Genomic DNA, 26522 nt, shown 5'->3' with positions numbered 1-26522 from the left:
GTGCCAAAGGAGTGGCAGACTGGGGTGGTGGTTCCCCTTTTTAAAGGGGGACCAGAGGGTGTGTGCCAATTATAGGGGTATCACACTTCTCAGCCTCCCTGGTAAAGTCTACTCCAAGGTGCTGGAAAGGAGGGTTCGCCAATAGTCGAACCTCGGGTTGAGGAGGAACAATGCGGATTCCGTCCTGGTCGTGGAACAACGGACCAGCTCTTCACTCTCGCAAGGATCCTGGAGGGAGCCTGGGAGTATGCCCAACCGGTCTACATGTGTTTTGTGGATTTGGAGAAGGCGTATGACCGGGTCCCCGGGAGATACTGTGGGAGGTGCTGCGGGAGTATGGGGTGAGGGGTCTCTTCTCAGGGCCATCCAATCTCTGTACAACCAAAGCGAGAGCTGTGTCCGGGTTCTCGGTAGTAAGTCGGACTCTTTTCAGGTGAGGGTTGGCCTCCGCCAGGGCTGCGCTTTGTCACCAATCCTGTTTGTAGTATTTATGGACAGGATATCGAGGCGTAGTCGGGGTGGGGAGGGGTTGCAGTTTGGTGGGCTGGGGATCTCATCGCTGCTCTTTGCAGATGATGTGGTCCTGATGGCATCATCGGCCTGCGACCTTCAGCACTCACTGGATCGGTTCGCAACCGAGTGTGAAGCGGTTGGGATGAGGATCAGCACCTCTAAATCTGAGGCCATGGTTCTCAGCAGGAAACCGATGGAATGCCTTCTCCAGGTAGGGAATGAGTCCTTACCCCAAGTGAAGGAGTTCAAGTACCTTGGGGTTGTGTTCGCGAGTGAGGGGACAATGGAGCGGGAGATTGGTCGGAGAATCGGCGCAGCGGGTGCGGTATTGCATTCAATCTATCGCACCGTTGTGACGAAAAGAGAGCTTAGCCAGAAGGCAAAGCTCTCGATCTACCGGTCAGTTTTCGTTCCTACCCTCACCTATGGTCATGAAGGCTGGGTCATGACCGAAAGAACGAGATCCAGGGTACAAGCGGCTGAAATGGGTTTCCTCAGGAGGGTGGCTGGCGTCTCCCTTAGAGATAGGGTGAGAAGCTCAGTCATCCGTGAGGAGCTCGGAGAGAGCCGCTGCTCCTTTGCGTCGAAAGGAGCCAGTTGAGGTGGTTCGGGCATCTGGTAAGGATGCCCCTGGGCGCCTCCCTAGGGAGGTGTTCCAGGCACGTCCAGCTGGGAGGAGGCCTCGGGAAGACCCAGGACTAGGTGGAGGGATTATATCTCCAACCTGGCCTGGGAACGCCGATCCCCAGTCGGAGCTGGTTAATGTTGCTCGGGAAAGGGAAGTTTGGGGTCCCCTGCTGGAGCTGCTCCCCCCGCGACCCGACACCGGATAAGCGGACGAAGATGGATGGATGGATGGATGGATGTTCTTTAAATGGATACACAATGTTTTAGAATACAGATGGCTGTGGTCAAAGTTGTAGTTACTGGTTCAGAACCTTGATAGACCTTGCTAATGAGTCTATGTGGCTGAAGCATCTGTTTGGATATCTAATGGAGCTCGCCATGTGGAGTGTGTCATCCACCGTCTGGCCTCTAGCCACAGTCAAGATTCTACCGGCAGGGTTAACATTATAATTAGTCTACAATCAAGGCATCCTGAGAGGTAAGTTTACTTTGTGAAGTTTACTTGAGTAATGTGACTACTTTGACCTATCAATAGTACGATTTTATTTTTTCCAATGGAAGTTTTGTGTTATACTTTATATACAGTGGGGAGAACAAGTATTTGATACACTGCCGATTTTGCAGGTTTTCCTACTTACAAAGCATGTAGAGGTCTGCAATTTTTATCATAAGTACACTTCAACTGTGAGGAATCTAAAACAAAAATCCAGAAAACCACATTGTATTATTTTTAAATAAGCTGGACACACGTGTGGGACACACGGCACAAATAGGGCAACAGTCGCTCAATTTGGACTGACTGCCGACAGATTCCTTGGTATGTCGGGGCCTTTAGCTAAATTACGCTCCAAAAGGCTTAATTTCCTTATTAAAATTGCTAAAAATATTTGCCTTATTGTAATATAATTTAAAAAATAATGCATTCCAAAGTTTCCGTAGGAGTAGTGAAAGTGGGATTATATAAGGTGTTATGAGTGCACTAAGGTGTCTGCAATGTCAGAGCTGCAGGGTGGTCGTCTGAGTCATGCCATTCTCAATTCTAAAGTTGATTATGTATCACACCATGCTCCCTAATTTCAAAGTGTATTATGTTAAACTATTCAGGCTGAAATAAATACTTTTTGTCAAATTCGCACTTCCATTACTTGCTTGGAATGAGGCTACGAAACTTGCATTTACTACAGTTTGAGACTTTCATGCTACCACATAGCCAACATACAGACTTCAAACTGTTACTGTCAAGGGCTCTTTAGGAGCCTTTTCACTCTATGATAATCAGAAAACCTATGAGCAAATACAGGCGACTCGTCATAAAAGCTAATGAAGCACCCACATACCCGCTGTGGCCAGGTAATGAGTGTACTTAGCTCGAAGGGAACGGACAAGTGCTTAATCATGGTGCTTGGTTATGAGCAGCCATTAGAAGCCTGTGAGTCAGCCCCACTCATACACTGCAAGGAATTATGGTGTGCTTGATTGAATTCAGCATTCTTTGCCCCTGGTCTATGAGAGCTTGCCAAAAGATGGCAAAAAAGCCTCCGTGAATTGGTGTATCACTTCAAGCAAGCAGACAGGCCTTGTTTGGAGTGTGCTTTTTCTAAGCACCTCATGAAACTGGCTGCAACTCACAATCTTGACTCAGTAGCATTTAGAATCTGCTCGCTGCAGATTTCCACAAGTGGGACCTGTTCAGAAGGGCTGTTCCGAATATCACTTTTTGGGCTTTGAAGCTTCGGTGGGAAATATTAGAATAGAGAGCCAAAGTCACGCACCTTCCAGTTGACCTTATGGGACCTTAATTCGGAAAAAATACGGAGTGAACTGGGAGAGGCAAATTATTTTTTGATCCCGTTTAAATTGAGCCATGGATTACAAATATGTTGGTCAATTTAAAATTTTTCAGCCAAAGATTCTCAGTTAGCCGTAGGTTGGTCATATGACCACTTTGTTTTGTGTGAAACCGCTCAGTGAATTACATCTCGTCTCACACAATTTACGTCACCTGGCTTGATGCTCAACTTGCTCGCTAGCTAGCTAGCTTAGCTCTGTTCCACAACACATGTAACGTTATCTTACTTGTGGTTTTATCCAGTGAAGTGTTTTCAGCAGATAAGCAAAAGAACAAGCACAGATACACACAGACATTGTAGCTTCAGCGAGACGTCATCCATGCGACTTTGAAGTATGTATTCTTTCTAATTGCGTATTTTCACAGTCTTCGACAGTTTAACAATAAACTGAGACTTTCTTCGGTTGAAAAATTCTGTTTTAAATTGACGAATGTCATATATGTAATCCATGGCTCAATTCAAACGGGATCAAAAAATAATTATTCTCTCCATTGACTCGTTCATATTTTTTCGAAAGATGGGTCCTGTTGGCCGGAAGCAGAAGGGCGTGACTGAATTGAGATTCAAGCTCTACCAATTCAAAATCGATTCATAGAATTCCAAAAATCTATTAATTCTTTTTTTTTTCTCGTTTTGACACTATTGTCCTGAAATGACATTATCTCGCCATTCCCATAGATGCCGCTGCGTCAAATTCATAAGTCATAATTGGTAGTGCAGCGGAAGTAGTTTAGTCAGCGCAAACGATGGCAAACCTCACAATTATTCAACCTGCTCCATCCTCATTGGACACATTTCAGCTTTTATAACCTCGAGGGGAAGATGGAACTTGATAGGAATCATGCTATATGCAGGCTTTGCAAAGTGAAAGTTAAGTATTTTGGAAACCCCACAAACTTGAGAACTCAAATGGTACGGCATCACTCGGAGATACAATAAAGACGTGGACAAACTACAACCTAAAGTACCTATCTTTCAATGCTCTAAACTCCCACCGTTGCGTCAGGTAGTGTTCTCAACTGCTGGAGACATCGTAACTACACAGCGGCGCGTGCTCACTCCAAAACACGTAGACCAGCTTCTGTTTCTGCAAAACAATGTACAGATTCCAACCAGTGGTGGACTACGAACTGGTTACGCACGCACGCACGCACACACACCTAAATGTGTATCCATTATGTGATTCTGACACATCACAAAAGTTATGTTGAATGGACTGTAGTTGCCACAGTTCTAAAAAAGGTACTCCTTAAACCACATTTAGCAGTATTTTTTTATTTTTTTTGTTTGATCGGAGTACAGCACTTTAAAGCTAAATGTAAAAGCTCTTTTTTTTATTTAACAGTTTTATACTTGATTTAAATGTATTTAAAAGCTGGCCAAAGCTTGGCACTTTTGCAGTTTTTAGTTGCAAACATTTTTCTTTTTGTATGAAGACATATAAAGTAATATCAGACTACATTTAGTTTCTTTTCTTTTAAATTGTGTCTACTCCAATCACATGGGAAAAGTGACTACATTTACAAACTGAATCGTTTTTTGAATCGAGAATCGTTTTTGAATCCTATCAAATAATGAGCCTAAAAATCAGAATCGAATTGTGACATTTTCTGAATCACACAGCCATACCGATTACCATGGCAACGATCAAAGCTTTAAGCCAGGGGTCTCAAACTCAATTTACCTGGGGGCCGCTGGAGGCAAAGTCTGGGTGAGGCTGGGCCGCATCAGGTTTTCCACAAGAAAAGCTTTGTTAAAAAAATTCCAATCTTCTAAAATCTCTTTTTTATCATTTATATTCTTTTATCCCGCCGCATATATGCATCACTTAGATTTACTTTGTCAGAGAGAGACCTCATATTAACTCTCTGTGCCATTGACGTGTATACATGTATAACGATAACTATATATATATATATATATATATATATATATATAAAAATAAATTGAAAAATAAACCGTTAAATGGCAGTTTCTGGAGAGTTTTGTGCAAAGAAATGGAGAAATTGAGTCTTACTTGATATGTGCAAAACTGCAAGGTTAAGAGCCTATACTCTGCATTGTTGTAGTATCAACAGGTATTAGGGCATTTACATTACTGTTAATCAGTCATCACTTGATTACACACTGTAGCGGCCGGTGGAGCTTCCGAGCACCGGGCTTCCACCGCTGCGAACGGGGTTTTTAGCTTTAGGAGAAGGCATTTTATCTGTTAATCCTACCGACGGAGACACTTTGGCGTTATGTAGTTGACCCGCGGTGGTGAATTATCTGCAGTTCTGGGAGGGTTGTTGCCGTGTTCTGATTGTTCTCATCTCAGCTCCGCCGAGATAAAATAGACATGCCATTTAAAAAAAAAAAAAAAATCATTTATTCATGTATCATCATTCAAATATCATGTTTTCAAAAGCATCACTTTCATAAATTTTTTTTTGTGACATATTTAGACTGCAAGCAGGCACATCCGGACAAACGAGCAGGCTTATGTGCCGGGGCCGAGCCCCGGAGAGCCCCAGCCCAATTTAACCCCTGGTTATATACATTAATATACATATATGTATACGTATAATGTCCCGCTGGGCAGCAACTTAAAAGAAGTGAAGTGTTGTGAACGCAGCGCCCTGGGACAAATGTCCGCATGTGCCCAATAGAAACGAGGCAGCCAGCCAGGCACGGAAGAAAACACTCCATGGGAACGCTGCTGTAACTTTCACTCATTGAGGAATGTTTCTCTGCTTGCATCAAGCCCGATGTCCCGCCCCCGAGAGCCATATACCCCACCGTGATTGGTAGGTTCGTTCAGCTCCACACACAACACTGTAAAGTACCATACACATCGCACTCGTGGGCCGCACTAACATTAAACTTTCATATTAAGGCGGGGGCCACAAACTATCGTCCCGCGGGCCGCGAGTTTGAGACCCCTGCTTTAAGCGTTTGAGTCAGCCCTACTGTTGAGTCATGAATATTACTGCCCAGTTATATACATGCCAACCCATGGCACCTTTAGGAAAGTAAAGTAATAGCAGTAGCAGGTGAGATCTGCAGATATATGGCAATGCTACTAGCTACAGAGTAGGAAAGTAAGGCCGGCAGCAAACTGGCTGCATGGCGTGAGCGTGGTGTTTCTGTTCGTTGTCTTAGCACACGAGAAACATGTCTGACACGGCGCTGCTGCTGCTAGCCTTGTCTGTACACATGTATGTTTTCCATTGATTTACTGGCACTCAAGCAGTAGTCTACTTCATATTAAACATAAATATATACTGATTTGATTACAGCAAAGATTTAGATTTTCAGCAAATTAGGCTACAGAATATTTCGTTCTGTAGGCTTGATGGGTGCAATATTTGAAAATCGATAATTATTTATTTTTAAAATTACATCTATATCTGCATTTATGTCAAACTGCGCCTGAGACGTGCGTGTCACGCAAGCTCTAACCTGTTAACATGGGAGCCGAAATAAAAACGGACACGACACGCTCATGCAGCTGGACTAATAGCTACAGCAATGTTAATGCTGTCAACACCTGCAGATAGTGAGTATTATAGCAGTATTTTGTTTTTAAAGTAGTGTAAGTTTTTACAGGCATGTGTGTAAAACAAGTTAAATTGATCTTAGGCTAAATCTTTGAAGAAAATGTTTTGGATGCACTGATCCATTCTGATTTTATCAGGATGTCAACTGATGCTGAGTAACGATCATAGAATATAAAAATGGACAAAGCTTCCTGGCCTGAAAAGTGAAGCCAATGCAGTAGTGCGTTGCAATAAGTCTGTTTCTATAGAAATCTATGGGGAAATGACCCTACTTCTCACTTGATTTATTAACTCAAACATTTTCATAATGACTTCATGGCCTCATTCGCTACTTTCAAGTCTCCTTCAATACAGCATGATGTTCATTTAGTAAATTATGGTCCTATTTTAAAATGTACAATAAAGCAGAGGATGCTTTAAGGGCGTCTCTACACACCGACCCTTCAATCAGGACAAAGGCTTAGAAATACTAACTATGGCACTGTGTACATTAAAATAGCAGTGTACTTGTTTTTCGGTGTTAACTTGAACTTTGACCCTCTCACTGTGCGTTTTCACTTCATCAAAGTTAATTGTGATATTTTGGTCCCCAAGAAATGCCTTATTCAGTGTTTTACTAACCAAGCTAGCTAGCTACTGCTAGTGTTAGCTGGTAACTTAAATAGTTTGCCTATTTCTTTATTTTATTTTTGTGGTTCTGCCGTACATGCAAAGTGTGACGTCACAGTCACACTTGTGACGTCACAGTCCGAAATGAGCTGGCTAACCACAACCCTTAGCTCGTAGCGTTAGCATGCTAACTCTAGCATGCTAACTCTAGCATGCTACGTTGTTCTCAATAGCAAAGCACTGCTACAACACACAAATTCACCATAATCTACAAAAGAACTACTTACATGTGTGCCCTCATTTAGAAGTCTCCCAGCTAATCCTGCCTTGTAACTGACCAAAGTTGGAGAAACAGGCTTTCTTTTACTGTCTCTAGTGTTAGCTAGCTGCCATGCTCTACATCTGAGCTACTGAGCATGTGCGAGTGCAATCAAAGATAGTACAGAAGAAGATGAAAGGAGGTCTCACTCTGTAGCTAAAACAGAAACCAGGTGAAAAGAGGATCTGCAGCAGTGAGAGAGAGCTGTGCAGTACAACAAAAATATGGTGTTTTTTGAAAATTAAACCATGTAAACCTATTTTGGTACAACCTTAAAATACAGTTATGAACCTAAAAATGAGCATAATATGGGCGCTTTAAGGTCATTATTGGAGCCAATACTGATCCGATTGGTGCATCCCTAATCATATTGTACATATCGGCCTGTGGTATAACAACCAATGAACAAGCACTTTACCACCACACAAATTAGCCAAATTGTAACTGATTAGGGCTGCAACTAACAATTATTTTCATAGTCGATTAATCTGTTGATTTTATTATTATTTTTTTTTCTCGATTAGTTGTTTGGTCTCTAAATGTGTGAGTATGTGAGAAAATTGTAAACTGTGGATTGGTGTTTTCCAAAAGCCAAGATGACTTCCTCAAATTTCTTTTGTCCACAACTCAAAGAATTTTTACTTTTTTGTTTTAAAAAAATTACTTAAACAGACTAATCAATAATCAAAATTGTTGGCGAATAATTTAAGAGTTGACAACTAATCGATTAATCTTTGCTCTATAACTGATTTTAGTCATTCATGAGTGTATAGTTCAAATATTCAACATGAAAGACAAACTTAGGCAACCCACATTGCTAATTTCCTCCTACTGCTTCTTCACCCTCTTTTCACTTTGTTTTTCTTTTTCTTTGGACAAATAGTCTATTTGGGACCTCCCTCTTTCCATTTCCAGAGCCTTAAATATTTGTGCCAAGGAACGGTCATAATCTCCCTTTGCCTTTTTTTAAAATCTATTATCCTCATCCCATCTTGTGATCTCTCTGTCCCTTTCTCCTTTGTCTCTCTCATCCCGTTACTGTGTCACTGGGCACACCTGCTTCATCCAGCTGTCAATTACAGCACAGAATTACCGACTGGCACACAATTAGGGTCCGCCTCACGCACTGGCCCACGCTGGTAATGAGTTTCCCCAGTCATTGATCAAAGTCACAATCACACTCTAGTCCAGAGTTTCCCAATTAATTTTTTTTTTTGCTATCCAGAGAGCATCTATGTTGAGCCACCTGAGACTCTCTCTCTATGGAGCTAAATCGGAGCCAATGTTTTGTTAATTTGAAAAATATATATGTATTTGGAAAAACTAAAGCTTGAAATTGAAAATTTTAATTTTGGTCTAAAACTTGAAAAAATAAAACTATGTATTCAAACTAAAAATAAGTGTACCAATTTTTCCTTCAGTTTGAATAAAATTTAGATAAAATTCTGGAGTTATTTTGAATAAATTATAAATTTTCATTTTACACTTTTTATATTTGTTTTCAGTTCCACATTTCATGTTTTCAGATTCAAAACGTATTTTTTTACGGCTTCAAATCTTGTTTTTTTTTCCAGTTTCAGATCCGTTTTTTTTTTCAGTTTCAGATCCGTTTTTCAGTTTAAGATCAGTCTTTTTCAGTTTCAGACTTTTGGCCCCAATTTTGCGTAGGGGGCGTGGCTTCAACTCGTGGAATTATGAGTGACAGCCTAACAAAGAAGGCAGAAGACTCTCCTCTGTCATGTTGCCTTCAGGCGAGAACTATGACTGAATGCTTTCTATCCACGATATAAATGTGATTTTTACTTTGGACAACACGTGGTACCAATTGCACTATAAGAGCAATAAACCGTGCCATATTGTGCAGTTCAGCAGGAACAATGACTTCTCCCTCTTCCACGTACGACTTTGAACGTATGCACCACAGTATTCACTCGGCAGTCAGCATGGCATCCGCTCCGCCAAGGCAACCTGCTGGCGCCAGCGCACAGGTTAGACATGTGAAAGATATTAGCCTTTTTGAATAGATACTTTGGGACATTATCCCCGCAGTGGCATTTTTTTGGTTATTAACACAAAGGGAAAATAGGTGGGCAGCTGGACAAAGCTGGCAATGAAGCATCGCTAACACTAAAGTTAGCATTAACTAATGTTAGCTTCACACTAGCTGGTGTTTTTTACTGATCTGAAAGTGAAAAACGGATCTGAAACTTAAAAAAAATTATTTGAAGCCGTAAAAAAAATAAGTTTTGAATCTGAAAACATGAAATGTGGAACTGAAAACATAAAAGTGAAAAATGAAAATTATTAAATTATATAATAATTTATTCAAAATAATTCCAGAATTTTATCTAAATTTTATTCAAACTGAAAGAAAAATTGATACTTATTTTTAGTTAGAATACATGGTTTTATTTTTTTCAAGTTTTAGACTTTTTTTTTTTTTTTTTAACTATATATATTTTTTTCAAATTAACAAAATATTTGGGTCTATAGACAGACAGACAGACCTTCTCATTCAATGAGTTTTCTTTATTTTCATGACTATTTACATTGTAGATTCTCACTGAAGGCATCAAAACTATGAATGAACACATATGGAATTGTGTACTTAACAAAAAAGTGTGAAATAACTGAAAACATGTCTTATATTTTAGATTCCTCAAAGTAGCCACCCTTTGCTTTTTTGATAGCGCTGCAAACCCTTGGTGTTCTCTCAATGAGCTTCATGAGGTAGTCACCTGAAATGGTTTTCACTTCCCAGGTGTGCCTTGTCAGGGTTAATTAGTGAAATTAGAAAAAACCATCAAGCGCTACAACGAAACTGGCTCACATGAGGACCGCCCCAGGAAAGGAAGACCAAGAGTCACCTCTGCTGCTGAGGATAAGTTCATCCGAGTTAACAGCAGCTCAGATTAGAGACCAGATGAATGCCACACAGAGTTCTAGCAGCAGACCCATCTCTAGAACAACTGTTAAGAGGAGACTGCGCGAATCAGGCCTTCATGGTCAAGTAGCTGCTAGGAAACCACTGCTAAGGAGAGGCAACAAGCAGAAGAGATTTGTTTGGTCCAAGAAACACAAGGAATGGACGTTAGACCAGTGGAAATCTGTGCTTTGGTCTGATGAGTCTGAATTTGAGATCTTTGGTTCCAACCGCCGTGTCTTTGTGCGACGCGGAAAAGGAGTATTGGATGGATTCTACATGCCTGGTTCCTACCGTGAAGCATGGAGGAGGAGGTGTGATGGTGTGGGGGTGCTTTGCTGGTGACACTGTTGGGGACATATTTAAAATTGAAGGCATACTGAACCAGCATGGCTACCACAGCATCCTGCAGCGACATGCCATCCCATCCGGTTTGCGTTTAGTTGGATCATTTATTTTTCAGCAGGACAATGACCCCAAACACACCTCCAGGCTGTGTAAGGGCTATTTGACCAAGAAGGAGAGTGATGGAGTGCTGCGCCAGATGACCTGGCCTCCAGTCACCGGACCTGAACCCAGTCAAGATGGTTTGGGGTGAGCTGGACCGCAGAGTTAAGGCAAAAGGTGCTAAGCATCTCTGGGAACTCGTTCAAGACTGTTGGAAAACCATTTCAGGTGACTACCTCTTGAAGCTCATCAAGAGAATGCCAAGAGTGTGCAAAGTAGTAATCGGAGCAAAGGGTGGCTACTTTGAAGAAACTAGAATATAAGACATGTTTTCAGTTATTTCACACTTTTTTGTTAAGTACATAATTCCACATGTGTTCATTCATATGCCAAGCCAGCAGAATGTTCCACCCAAGAAAAAAAATTGAGAATCCAATTTCATTTTTAGGCTATGATTGTTTTTTAAGTGGGCTTTTTTGAGGTAATTCAGATTTGCTTGTGAGAAGTTGTTTCCCACAATTTGGAGGTTAGAGAAGAAGGCAGCTCGCATGCTAAACCAAGGAGCCAATGAAGTAACTGCAAGGAGATACAATTGATATAATTTTTCCAACTTTTTAAAAATGAATTGTCAACACATCACGTGAATAGTATTTGAAAAGCACATGAAATGCAGCTGCAGAGGACGTATTTGCCATTGTACAAATGTCCATACATTTTTTTTCCTTATCCAACAAACTCATCAAACTTCTTAGGCTGTTGCTGCAGGTCATTTAATGGAGTTCTCATCTTAAAAGGGGTTGCATGTAAATCTACTTCTCATTATGCAAGTGTCAAAACTTGAGTAGTGGGCTTCCTGGCAAATAATAGAGGAATGACGTTGCTTGTTTGTTTTCCCTTAGATGTGAAATGCGCTGGAGCACGAGTAAAATAGGTGGCGGGAGGGGTGGAGTGAAGACGAGTAAAAGAACAAGTCGAGTATGGCCGCACACAGTGTTCAAAGCCGCTAGGCACGGGTTTCTGTGACTGACAACCTGCTGTAGATGGGAACCCCCCCAGTCACACTATGCTGTCTCAATAAAATTGCCTCAGTGATATTGAGACCGTCTGTAGTCTTATTCTTCTTTGCCATATTCACTTGAGCAGTTATATTGTGCTCGCTTACTTCTGTTTCAGCTACGTTATTCTAATTAATCTAGCAGGTTTTTGTGAGAAATATAGAAAACGTCAAATGCTTGAGTTTGACATGAGGACTCAAATCCAGCTAAGATAGCAATCTTGTGGTGAAGACAAGATAATGAATTAATTTTGGTTCATGGCTCAGTAGTGACGAGAACTAGTTTGAGTAATGAGAAGCGGAGGCTGTGATAATGGGAATCTAAATGATTACTGTGTGTTTGCGTGGGGATAGGGCGATGGGGACTTGCAAGAGGGGCAACAGTAGCTCAGTCCGTAGGGATTTGGCTTGGGAACTGCCGGTTCAAGTCCCCATACCGACCAAGTACGGAGTGTGGACTGGTAGCTAGTTCACCTCATAGGCACCTCCTTGGGATCCTGGTGCCCTTGAGCAAGGCACCAAACCTTCATTGACATCGCTTCATTTATGCATGTATAGGTTCCGTTTGTGTAATATACATTACACATACCCCCAATTTTTCCCAACGGTACCTTTTTTTTTCGCTACTTTCCCTCTGTAATAACAATTATTTCAGTTGTAAAAAAACATTCCAAACTTGGAACTTTTTTTATTAATTTTAGGGCTGTCAAAATGAACGCATTAATTTTTCGTTAATTTTTTAATATTTAACTCTTTAAAAAAAATTAACAAAATTAACGCAGCTGTGTTTGTTTACTTCATGTGGCGGCTGAGAAACGTAATACGCCTCCATAACAGCAGGCGGCGCTACTCTGTATTGTTGCCCAAAATCCAAAGCCAGACTGTCATGGCGGCCGTTCAGAATACGATCTCATATTGTACTAAAATAGTTAATTGAAACATGTTTCTGAAAACATTTTAAGCGAGAAATAGGCCGTGCAGTTGCTGAATCTGTCTTCATTTCAGCTCAACAAAGGTCAGTTTAGAAGATTTTTGTCAGATTTTGAGAGACTCTAGTCACCTCATCCCGCTCGCCATTTCCGGGTGAGTCCCGACTGCTCTGCCGCCGACTGAACTCTCGGCTCGTTGGAGATGAACTGCGCCTCGCCTGTAAAGTAGACGAGAGCAGGCGACAGCAGCCGGGGACGGTGACAAAAATCTGCTCTCAAGTCAGACAGTTTCTAGCCGTTTCCAGCAGCCTTCAGCAGGACTAAATAATCCAAATTGTTGCTGCTGTTCTGAAAGATATTAAACATTCTGAACTTAGCAGAACCTTTCCTTGTTTGTTTTTTTTCTTCATATTTGCAAAGTTAAGTGATTTTATCATTTAAATATCCATTATTATAAGATTTAGTCTCAATTTAAAAAAAGCGATTATCGCGATTAATTACAGCAAATTGTGCAATTAATTAGTTAATTTTTTTTAATTGATTGACAGCCCTAATTAATTTAGAAAATTTTTCACCACACAAAATACAACACCTCTCTCTCCCCTCTAAAACCTGTCCCTACAACCTATTAAATCAAATAATTATTAATTTCTTACACTGCAACTTCTTGTATTTGTCGTAATCTATTTTAGCCTGCTTTTTATTTTATTTTTTTAGCTGCTCTTTAATGTTTTATGTAAAGCACTTTCGGATTGTCTGGGCAGAGAGCCGTCGGCCATATCCTCCTGCAAATCTGTAGAAGACAGCCTACGGCACCTACGTGCTGATGGGATTTATCAGAGACTACCTCCAGAATGTGGGTGTGGAGAGGATGGAATGGCCTGCAAGCAGTCATGACCTCAACCCCATTGAACACTTGTGGGATCAACTTGGGCGTGCTGTTCGTGCCAGAGTGTCCGACGCAACCACGTCGGCTGACGTTGAAGAATGGGATGCCATCCCACAGCAGTGTGTGACCAGGCTGGTGACCAGCATGAGGAGGAGGTGCCAGGCTGTGTATGGTTCTTCCACACACTACTGAAGCTCCGGTTTGTGAAATGAATAAATCATTAAATTGCCAATATGTCTTGTTTCTTCAAACTTCAATCATCCAAGCCGCCAAACGAGTCAATGGCAGAATAAGCTGTTTGGCATTGGCAGAGAAGATTTGGCATATTTTTCATGGGCGCAACTCACATACTTCATCCCATAAATGCATGTTCTTTACAAATGGGGCACCATTTGAAAGGGAGCTAAACCGGTTTTCCAATGGTATACGATTGTTATTACAGAGAAATAATCTACCAAACACAAATTTCCTTACTTTTTGTGCTAAATCTATAATGTCGGAGACCTTTTTTAGGTTTCCTCACTACAAAGACACTATTGATATCCTTTTAATCCTTTTAGCTAGTTATCCTCATTCATCACAAGATTGGATTACTGTAATGCTCTTTATGTTGGTCTGAATCAAGCCATGTCACGACTTCAACTTGTGCAAAATTCTGCTGCTCGCTTTTTAACAAATACATCTAGACGTGCACACATCACTCCCGTTATTTACACCCTACATTTGCTCCGTGTGCGTTTTTAGAATCGATTTTAAGATTTTGTTTGTTTTCAAGGCCTTAAATGGCCTGGCTCCGGAGTATTTGTCCGAGATTTCTGTAGGTTAATTTGAATCTAGGGCTGGGCGATATGGCCTAAAAATAAAATCCCTGATTTTTTTCCAAAAAATTCTCCCTCTACTTAAAATCAATCTGCAGATGACAAAGAAATTGTTCAAAACAACTTCTATTTTGTTTTGACTCATACTCACACGCACACACTTGTATACCATTATGAATAATCATAATGGTATACCATAATGATTATTCATGCCAATTTTGTGGAAATATAAATTGGTTTTCCCTACCAGTTTATTTTTTTTTTTTTTTTTTTTTTTTTTGGGGGCTATATATTCAACAACAAAACGGATGCGTGAGATAAAGCTGTTTTCACAGACAGGCCTACGGGTAATTCACTTCTCGTTCCTCGCTAAAAGTTCAAATCATTTTAACGTTATTGCGCAACCTTGCCCCTATTTTCACCTGTTGCTGAGTAACGTACGTTAACATCCCATGAAGGTCTCTTGAATGTAGCATACCTGTAGCAAGCTCCTTCGTAGCGATAAAAACAAACGTCGAAGCGGAGCTCCGTGCTACAGAGCGGCGATTGCAAGTTGTTTAAGCCGCTACAGACCTCTGTCACAGCTCTGTTGTATAAGCGGCATTTAGTAGTTGTGTTGAGCCGCAAAAGAGTTCCTCAACACCGCCTCTGGTGCCCTGCATGGTGCTCCTTCAGGTCAGCGGTACCTGGTTATTCACTTATCCCAGAATAGGTGACTCTCAGCCGGGGGGACCGTGCACCGCGAGTGGCCGGTCATTTTGGCGGAGATTACGGCTAAGTAATGAAACGACTGGTTAAGAAAATAATTGTTAGTTGCTGCCATGTTGTTTGTGTATCTCTATGGCAAACGCGCGGGGGGAGAGATGAGCCCATTCTGGGCTACAGGAGCCCAGAGGGGAGCGTCGGTGGATGTTAAGGAGAAAATTGATTTTTCATTTAAACAAATCCACGTTAAATACACATTTTAGTTAATCGATAAAATCGATTTATTGCCCAGCCCTATTTGAATCATATGTAGTACAATGATGTATTTAGAGTTGGACATAGAAGAAAGAGAAAGATTTGAAGAAGTCTGAAGAGGTCCTCCAAAAATAATCATTTCTATTTAAAAAACTCAGTAGTTGGCATATCGAGTGTCGAGCAGACATAAACCTGTAGCTACAGATTTCAAAGTCATCAACAGAACAACCCAAGCACAAAATGTCAGCACAATTTCAAGTTATCTCCGGTAGGGCCACTACCAATTCCCCATTTTAGTCATTGCTAAAGATATTGTCGAGGGCAAAAATAAAAACCACATCTTTCATATTACAACTTAAAATAAGGTTGTTCATGGATAGAATTGGTTCAGCCCATTTTCATTTTTTTTTTTTATGAGTATTATTTGCTTGTCATAACACGTGACTCTGACAAAGGGTTTGGCATAAGCATCAAAGCGCCATACGTGTCTGCAATGGTGCAGGTGATGTGATTCAGTACACATGCTCATTAAAAAGATTTCTGATAGCATTTATTTGCTTGTTAAAGGACAATTCATAACTCAAGTTCCTAAGTAATATATCCTGGCGACCAGGCACGTTAACACATAGACATCAAAAGGGGCTTGAGCACCTACCCTTTTTCTTTCTCGAGAGAATTTTTTCTGGATGCATGTTTTTATTTTTTAATAAATATAGCCTTTATATATTACTGTTTGCACACAGCTTCCCTGTCAAACGAATATATTTCTTGAAATAAAAAATCTAATATCAGATCGGGAGATTAGTCTCTCTCTCTTTCTCTCTCTCTCTCTGTCTCCCTCTCTCCTCCTCCCTCCCGCCCCCCCTCCCTCCTCAATGCATCACCTTGCGCCACACACAGAGGCAGACAGATAGCAGTCCCTTCCAGCTCCTACCAAAGAGTTTTTCTTGGCTTGTGGGGAGGTGAGTGGTGATGAACAAAAGACTAAGCAGCCAGTGCCTCGAGGTTACAGCTAATTAGCCAAAAGACTAAACAAATAGTTAACTTCTGTCTTGCCAACATGCAGAGCTACAAGTTTATGTAATAAGTTAGCTAAAGTTAGGCTGAGGCATCGTGGCCCTGCAGGCTAATGTTCTGTACTTAATGGAGACACTCCAGGTGAACAGCTACTGTAAAATCTGTGTCAAATGTCATCACAATCACCACATTGATATGCAAAATAAAATAGCATATCAGCACAGAACTTCCCCAGTTAATGAGTTAAGTCTTTTCCCCTGAAATGTTAGGGACCGTTCGGTATTTATGGAATGGACCACCGGAGGAAAATAGGGGAGGGTCATCCAATTTTTTTTTTTAGTCTATGGGGGAGGGTCTCCCAACTTTTGTATTCATGAGAAGAGCAAAATTTCAAAGTGGCTTGTTTAGTGCATATTTATCCATGTAGCTCCATGTAGCTCTCTCAGTCTTGGCCCCTATTGCTAGCAGATGGGTCCCTCCCTATTTAGTCAGCCAGACCTTTATCTTAGAGACCGTGGGATTTCCCAAACTGAATAAATCCAGCTCTCACATATAAACACAAAACTGCTTTGTTAGCTCAATCGTGTTGTAACTGTTGTCTGCTGAAAAAATAATTGTAGTCATTAGCATAATTGCCGTACTTTTCAGTTCAAAAACATCCAAAACTATACGAAAACATAGCTGACCAAACTTTTATTGTGAAAAGCCAAAACTCGCGCCGCAGATGACACCAGCCGGCAGCCAGGAAGGCATGAGACGGGAGGTATATCCTTTCGGTTACTGAGGAAGCCTAGTGACGTGTCCATAGCAACCAGTGTTGATTTACCCAGTGTGCTTTGCTGAATGGTATCAATGTTTTATTTCATGTGAATACTAGTTCACTAGATGAGTAACTTAGTATTTGAAGTAACGCAGGAAGTGTGCATTTAGTTTCCATGCTTGTTTCCACAACAATGTTAGTGAGTAAATCTACTGAAATGACCACCACACCATAACAGGAGTGTGATGCGTCAGATGAGAATGCAGCCACCTATGTCATGGCTGTAAAAAAACAATGGAAATCTGCACAGCTTTGCCAAGCGCAAATCAGTACAATAAATTGATGGGGAGGGTCATCCTTTTTCTCCCCATCATGTTGGAGGGTCATCCAAAATGTATTGTTGATGAAGGGAGGGTCAGGGCTATTTTGACTAAAGATCCCAAAACTCCTCCGTTGGCCCCTTAAATAAAAAACGAACAGTCCCTTAGGTTTAAATATGTAGTTTAATTTAGAAGAAATCTACAGATGCAGCCTAAAACAAAAGCCATCTAAATGTGTATTTTGTAAGTTTTATTTCTATTAGAGTAAAAGAAGACATGGAAGCTAAATAGACCAAAATCTCTAAATTGACCACAACATGTAAAGTGTCCTGCATTAAATAGTAACTTTGTAATTTTGATCGTAGGCTCCTCATCTAATAACAGTGTTTTTTCATTATTGGTGCCATGTTTTTTCCTGTAAAATTAACAAAATTGCATCAACAGCCTTTTTCAGTATAGTTATTTTTCAAAAAGTTTTTTTTTAAGTTTTAGTTATTCCAATAACACTAAAAGATTTAAAATGATTTACTAGCTACTCAACGAGGCTGAGAGACGGGTGTGGGTGGGGATTGCAGGGGAATCTCCGCGACGGAGAGTACGTTCGATGGCTGTTGTGCAGCAGCAGAACATCTCCCAGCTGCCCGATCTCCCACTTCACTTTTCTGTAATCTTGACTATTCGTTTCGGTGCTTAACCCACCTTCTGTCAGGTTAATTTAGCTAACTAACTGTAAAGACAGGTAAACGCGAAGGGGGGAGAAATTCGGCAGGGAGGAGATTTTCAGTACAAACACCGGTAACACCGGAGACGTAGCTAGCTAACATTATGGATTGCTGATGTTGTGACTAGGATGCCTGGGTCTGATATTCTGTTTCCCAACGCTTCATTTAACTGCCATTAGCGTCGTAAGCACACAGCACTGGCTTGGGCTAAAAGTAACTAGCTATTGCTACATGTCCTGGCTTTGTTGTCAGCTATCATCCCAAATTAAGTCTTTGTGCCGGTGGGTGAGGCAGGCAGACCGGAGTGTGCTAGCTGGCTAAATTAGCATTAGATTAATAGTCTATCTATACAGCTAACGTTAACGTTACTAGTAAACTTATTCGTGGGTTAGCGCAGTGCTGCTTTTATCCATGGTCAAAACAATCCTACTACTAATAATTTATGAGCGTGTTGAACGATGCTGTAACCCTATAAGGTTATCCACCAAGCATTAGCTAGCATTAATGTTAGCTACTTGTCAACCAGCACATACATTGTAGTAACATTAAACTGGATTAACATTGATACATGTATTAATACATAAGGTTTCTGCTTTTACTGTTGCAAAGTGGCATGTAATTAATCACAAAATGATGCCTTTTGGCAGAAAGTGTTACCAGTATTTTCTTTCTGTGACATTGTATGATTTACACTTACTCTCGAATGTAGCATCTGGATGCCGTGTTTTGACGGAAGTTACGAGTAACTAGATGGTGAAAGGTTATGACGCCACTGACGGGCGACTAAATGAAACGTGACTTGTCTGAAAATCAAATAACAGATTTCTCTGGGTTTTCCATTTGATGGATACATTTGGGATAGTGTTACTACAGAACTCAAATATAACATAGGTATGGTCGTTTTTAGACATTTTAATGCAGAAAAGTTGCATATTGTAGTGAAATTTTCATACCATGGGACCTTTTTAAAGTTAATTGGTTTCAGTGGCACTTATCTAACTGGAAATGACCTCACCCACCATGCTTGCTGCTTCTGTTTTTGCTGCTGTGATATATGCAGACTACACACGTACACTTTGGCATGTACATGTGCATGCACATAAACATACATTACAAACGCACACATTTAGCACTTCTATTGAGGTGTAGACTGAGAGTAGATATTTCCCTAATGGAAAAGCTCATTGCGGAAAAAATAACTGTAAAACCAGTCTGTGCTCTGTTAAACTATTTTACAGTGTCAGCACAAATGCAGCAGTCTCTCTTCACTCTGCAATGAAATTTATGGCCATTGATGACTGATTGCATTTCTCCCTCTCACAGTACTCTGAGCCTTTTGAAAGTAACCCAGCAGCACATTCATTTCTTCAAAGTCATCATTTCAAGTGCACTGACTTGCTCGCAAAATAAAAACTCTGCAGAGAGCCTAATTTTAGTAGTTCTTATCAATGCTAGCAAAAACCCTAAATTTGTGATTTCTATAGATGTGTGTAAGTGTGAGCTTGATAGGCTTGCATTTCTCTGTAGACACTACATGCGTGACATCTACATCTGACTACTTTTCTCATTATTGAATTGATCAATGTCATCTCAAATTAACGGTCATTATGTCATGACTTTTGGAGGACCAAGAACAATGTAATTGCCTTAGAGCATTTTAAAGTATCAATATGCAGCATGCATTTAGTGGACCAAATGAGGTAGAAACAGTGGCTCAAAAGTGTGCCTCTAATTAAAGGTCTAATGTAGGGTGACCAGACGTCCCTGGTTTCCGGGGACAGTCCCCGGTTTCGGTGACCTGTCCCTGGCTGGAGCTGTACCCGGAAATGTCCCCGGTTTTCACTGTGAGTGACAGACCCGAAATTGAAATGAAAGAAAACATTGACCAAGCGCGTCGCGCTGACTCGCACACCCAACACGCGCCGGCTCAAGACAGCCAGAGCAAGCCTCAGAGCTCAGAGATGTTCTAGAGTGCCCATATTTTACGATGCTAAAATTACTGTTTATTTACATGGAGTCTGGTGGTTTTAGCGAACGCAGTTTCACTGACTTTGTTTTAAAAAAAAAAAAAAAAAAAAAAAAAAAAAAAAATCTTACTCTTTAACAGAAAGGTCAACCTTCTTAGAAAGCCTTTCCATAATGTTGTCAGACACTTAGAATATTAATCTGAGCTTGTCAGCGGCAAAACGGGCACTTTTATGAACGTAAATACAAGCTGGACAATTGACGTCCTATTAACTTACATTGTAGCTTGTTTGGCCGTTACCAACTGCAGCAATCTCGTTTAATCCTGGACCAATGTCAAAGGAAAATATTTCCTCAATAGTTTTAATTGTATCCGATACTCAATGAGCTGTTGCAGAAACAAGGCCAGCGTGAAGCAATAAAGCAAAAGCTGTCAGATAAATGTAGTGGAGTAAACATTACAACATTTCCCTCTGAGGTGGAGTACAAGTATAAAGTACCAGCAGGGGCAGACCTTTAGGGGGGGCTCAGCCCCTAATGAGAATGTGACGCAGATATAGCGCATGCAAAAGTGTTAATCTGCACAACCACTTCAACCAGAATCTAAGCTTTCCAATGATATTAGCGCCAGTTGCTGAGACAAATGGTTTGCGAGAAAATTAACATTGCATTCTGCATAAATCTCTGTATACCCATTACTCTATGTGAAATATCTCACAAACTCAACACATGCATCAGTACAACAAGCAGTTCCCGGGTAATCAGTTTTGAAATTGCAACACAAAATTGTACATGGTCTCCAACTTTGGGCCAAAATTATAATGTATTCTCATGTAAACTATGTCAGCACAGACATTTTTGTAAATTGCTTAGTCACTGTATCCCACCATAATGGTTATTATATTGCCAGATTCCAGACAATCCCACTTACTTATATATATCCAACCCAATCCCATGGCAGTTCGTGAAATGGTCACGTTATGTAATCTATTGATACGTGTTCACGGGGACGCTTTTGTCATGGTGGCCAGCACGAAAATGTAAACTAATGTATTTAAATGGGAAGTATATGTCGTGGTCACAGCACGATTACGGAAATGAGTAGTATGAAATGCCGAAAATCTGTGTAAGGAGGTTGGTTGGGGTGGTGGATGGGTGAAACAATTCTGGACTTTCACCCCGGAGGCCGGGGATCGCGTCCCGCGTGTGACGTTTTGTTTCCCCGTTAACCGTCCAGTTATTGTCGCGCATTACCTGTGGCCGTCTCCCGGCGTATGAGGCGTCCTTTCCCCGTTGTTTATTTCCTTAACCCAACCTCCACCATCGTGTTATTGTCGGACGTCCCCCGCGGTTGTGTCCCGGCGTGTGAGGCGTCCTCCCCCGTGGCTGTTCACGGCGTGTGAGGCGTCCTTTCCGAGCTGTTGCTGTTATTGTCGCGTGTCCCCCCCGCGACTGTTTCCCGGCGTATGAGGCGTCCTTTCCCCGTTGTTTTTTTTTTCCTAAACCCAACCTCCGCCATCCTGTTACTGTCGCGCGGCCGTCTCCCGGCGTGTGAGGCGTCCTCCCCCGGGGTGTGGCGTTTGCTTTCCCCATTAATCTCCGTATAGACCGTTTCCTGCTGGCCCCCACGAAAAAAAAACGTAAACACGTATCAATAGATTAAAAATAACGTGACCATTTCACGAACTGCCGTGAGACAGTGTTGATATATCCCACTTACAAATATGAATATATTATGCCTCCTAGTGACATTAATGCAAAAATATGAAGAAAAAACTATTCAACCTGTGTGTGCATGGTTAAAATTCTGAAGTGCAAAACAGTCTACAGCACAAATATTTACATCCATGGATAAGAATAATCAAGTCTAACCTCTGAATTGCGTGTTATCGCAAGAACATGACATACTATCGTCACACAAAAAAAAAGAACAAACTGTTGGGTTTAGGAAAGAAACATTGGGGAAGGCTTAAAAATAAAAAACTGCTGAAAACGAATTGGCCTGTCATACACACGCCACTTTATGGATCAGTCTGAATTATGAGACATTAGCAAGACTGGGGCGCTGCCCTTCATTTTCTTTTTTCTCAGTGTTTCCCATACATTGATTTATTTGTGGCAGCACCCCACAATATTAACATGACTACCAAATATTGATATTCAGATGTTTTTAATATTTGAAATAGGTAAAATCTTATTTCATTATATAGCTGCACACAGTGCAATGATTTGCTCAGCCCCTCCTTGTCTCTCTGTTTGTGAGTTGGACCTGTCTGTGACTAGCCCTGCCTCCTTTCCGTGCACGACTGCTTGAACGCAGTAACAGAAATAAATTTAAATGACCAGAAATTAAATTTAAAAATTGAAAAAAAGGGACACTGAAAAAAGTGACATGAAAATAAAATGGCTTTAACGTGTTAAAAAGATGAAACTAGAGATACACCGATAGACCGGCCGGTGACCGAAATTGGCCGGTTTTCACGTGCTCGGTCATGACCGGCGACCGACAGGTCAGTCTGACATATGCCGATTTCATGCCGGTCAATGCTACAATTAACTGACAACATGAGAACTGTAACTCGTATAACTTAAGGACACACAGACGCGACAGCACAGTCTCTTTCTCTCAACTTTTCCGCTGTGTCGCGCGTACCAGCTCGCGGTTTGAAGCGCGTGTCCGCGCTATTCTCGCACATGTAGGGAACCTCGTTAATTAATCTGCTGTGTCAGCTGTTTGGAAATTCTTCAGCGTGTGTGCAGAAGATGACAAGTTTGAAATATGCAACACCTGCAAGGAAAAAGTAGGGTGTGGAGGGATGACACCAAAAACCAAAATCAAATTTTTTTTTAGTTTGATATTGGATGTGAAAAGAAGGAAATTATTCTAACATTGCACTTTTAGATGTGTGAATTTAATTTAGTTTGATTTTAGTGATCCATTATCTGTTCAAAAAATGTTCTATGTTCTGTGCAAAATGTTCTATTAAAGAAAAGAGAAAATAAATATTTGCGTGTGCTATAAAGTGGTTAGAAAAAATTTAATCGGTATCCGCTAAAATCGGTATCTGCTGGCCTAACTCTATGAAAATCGGAAATCGAAATCGGCCTAGAAAGTTGTAATCGGTGCATCTCTAGATGAAACTAAACGGTCTAATGTGCGGCTTTATTTCACTCAAAAGGATTCTAACACCGGGACGTGCAACAGTCTGCGGCTAAAGACATTGTAGCCTAGCTGCACTTATCGAGACACCATGGCCACTGCCACAGTCAGGACACTGATGGGACTTAATGATACATTCAATCGCACCTTGTAAACCCATGGTGCATTCATGTGCACTTCGACAAACTCAAGCTCTTGTTGTAAAATACTCTTCTGCCAACTAGTGGTTCTTCCTTCTGTAGTTTAACAACAATTGACTGCTGAAACGAGTTATTACATTTTAAATCAATATTTAAATTTGACCATATGTCCTTAGCAATAAATAAGCCATTCTTTATTGTCGCTTATTGTTGTTTTGTGGTCTTTTTTTGTGGTATTTTTTTCTAAGTATTGTTTAAGCACCAGTATCGGGAAAAAAACCTAAGCACTAATTTGCTCTCCGTGGTCAAATAAAGTTAGCGTTTATCCAGAATTGGAGCCAAAGGGCTTCCTTGCTGAGGGCTTTCCTGAAGTCAGCAGGTTGGGTCATACATTCAGTAATGTCCACAATTTCTCGCTTTGCTTTCCCTACCACTTATTCTTCTCTCTCACTTCTCTCTTCTGCTGTGGCTGTGTCCTTAAGTCACAGGGAGAGAGAGAGAGAGAGAACATGGTTGTTTTGATGTAGGATTTGATAGATTTGTTTGCTGCTGCATTCATTTGCTCTGTATCAGGGAGCTGACGGGCCGTAAAATGAAAATTTGCCTTAGATTTTCAGCATGACTGTTTGGGGGCAAATGTGAAAGAACTCCCCATGCATTCCAGATACATATTTTTTTATATCTTAAAGTGTGTGTGTGTGTGTGCGCGCGTGCGTGCGTGCTATGCATGGCAATTAATAGTGAGGATTGTAAGGTTCTTACTGACTGGAAACTTTTTTCACAAATCCCTAAAGCAGGACTGATATTGTTGAAGAGGTTGTGATACTGTGATGAGAAGCTCTTCCAGTTTCACTTATTTTGTTGCTCTTGTAAAGGAACCTAATGATTAAAAAGTGACAGTTATGGATAGAGTCCTGCTTTTCAGGTAATTAGATTAAATTAAAATGCATGTGACTTGTGGGGCCTGCAATCTCTAATTAAAATGAATGTGATGCAAACAACAGGAAGCATTTTCTTGTTAGAAAACAAGTTGAAGGAGAGAAAGTCAAATGGCAGGCAGGCATTTTGTAAGGATAAACAGGAAACCATGCATCCATTGCAGTAGGCTAACGTCTTGTTACCCAAGTCAAATTATGTTATGAATAGGTCTATAGTGGTGATGCTGGTGCACACTATGGAATTATGGAAGTGAAACCTGGACATACAATATATTTAATTTGGTAACATTATGTTGCACAAAAGACAAAACACTTGCTTGTTTATTATGGACAGTGGTAATGGTCTTGATCACTAAGGTGCTTCCACTTTGTTCATGTGCAGTTGATGCGCGAGTTAAAACCAAAGCAGGCCTGGTCGCGCCACAAGGAAGGTGCTTGTGCAGAGTGTGACACCCCATTGCTCTTTCCCCTCATGTGCCCAGCCGGTGTCACAGAGCACGTTGGATGATGGAGCACTCTCATTCCGAGTTGAGAGAGTGCTGAATGTGAGAGTCGGCCAGAGACCTAGTTCTTTAATCCTGGCCGGCTCCTGCCACCTTGTTCAACAAGATAAATTGACTTTTGACACAGTCCGATCACACACTGGCTCAGCTTTGATATACAAACACTTATTTGTTTGCACTTTACCATCTCCTGAAACCAGCATGTGGCCATCGGTGAGAGTCTCAACCAATAAAGATATCCGCCATTGAATGGGTTATGGTATATCTTAGGTAAACCATGAATTTCCTAGCACAGAAATGACAGGGATGTTCCAAAACACATTTTTAAATGCACAACTATGCATGTTTTATACATCATTTTATGTCACTCTCTTCCCAAGAGCCAACACGAGCGCTAAAAAATGTTTTTAAAGCAATTATGTAGTTCATTGAACTTAAAGAAGTTCAGAGAATTCTAAGGGTTGTCAAAAAAACAAATCTGTTCTTCATGACAGGACATGTGCTGCTGGTGTGCTTTGTTGAGTCCAGGTGTGCTACAGACAGGCAAACCATGGGGGGGCAATTAGAAAGGATGTCCAACACCTGGGTCCACAAGTGAGATGGGAGCTTGAGAACATCCTAAATGACATTTCCCGCAGGAACGCTCAAATTCAAAGTATATTTCATACAGTATACACTCGGAGGTATTTATATAATTTGACTGGAAATCTGAACTGAAAAGCTTAATACACCTCATAATTTCTAATGTAAAATAACCTTTTGTGGCATTATGTTGGAGAACTGGAAAAATAGGGGACCACGCATCTTTAGGGATTGGCCAATAATTAAAGCGTTCTGGAAAAGTGTTAAAGGAGAAATTGACAAAAATAATAGAAGTGGATGTCTCCTTAGATCATTACTTATGATCTGTACCTAAAGAGAGAGATGACACACATTAGAGGTATAGATTGCGGATACTTTTATATATATTGCCAAGAAAATGGTAACTGTTAATGAAAGTATGCAAAACCACCAACCATACTCTGTATACAAAGAGTTACACTGTATCTAGTTCTTCAACCAAGTGGGATAGGTTGTTGTAACAAAACTGTGGTATTCTAATGGAGTACCACCAAAAATCACATTATTTATCTGTAACTGACCCTGCTCTTCTGTACGTGGCCCATTCATGTCAGTTTCTTTCTTTTTAACTGACCCTGCTCTTCTGTACGTGGCCCATTCATGTCAGTTTCTTTCTTTTTTCTTTGTCAGGGAATGTTTTGTCAAAGCACAACTTGCAGACCATGTTATACAAGAGACATACTGTACAAAGGCTATGAGTCTAACAGGAAAGACCCATCAGGATGAGGGAGGTAAGAGGCAAAAAGTGTTTTACAATTTACTAAAAGAAAGTAGTTGACATCATCCAGTGTCCTGTTTGTTTGGTAATGTGCTCTGGTAAATACGTCTCTGTGGCATGGCAGCAAGTAAGTGTATAAAATCAATTTTTACTCAAGCACCTTGTGATGGGTTGTAAG

The 26522-nt window shown here is 40.9% G+C and overlaps 1 long non-coding RNA gene across 1 annotated transcript in view; it reads left to right on the top strand.

Moving 5' to 3' along the window:
• Positions 1-26522, top strand: part of LOC114545733 (uncharacterized) — a 233926-nt gene that overhangs the window by 17227 nt on the left and 190177 nt on the right. The gene's annotated exons all lie outside the window — the stretch shown is intronic.

This window comes from Perca flavescens, chromosome 19, assembly GCF_004354835.1.
Source record: "Perca flavescens isolate YP-PL-M2 chromosome 19, PFLA_1.0, whole genome shotgun sequence".
NCBI classification, from domain to species: Eukaryota; Metazoa; Chordata; class Actinopteri; order Perciformes; family Percidae; genus Perca; species Perca flavescens.
This window is presented reverse-complemented; position numbering and strand designations above follow the sequence as displayed.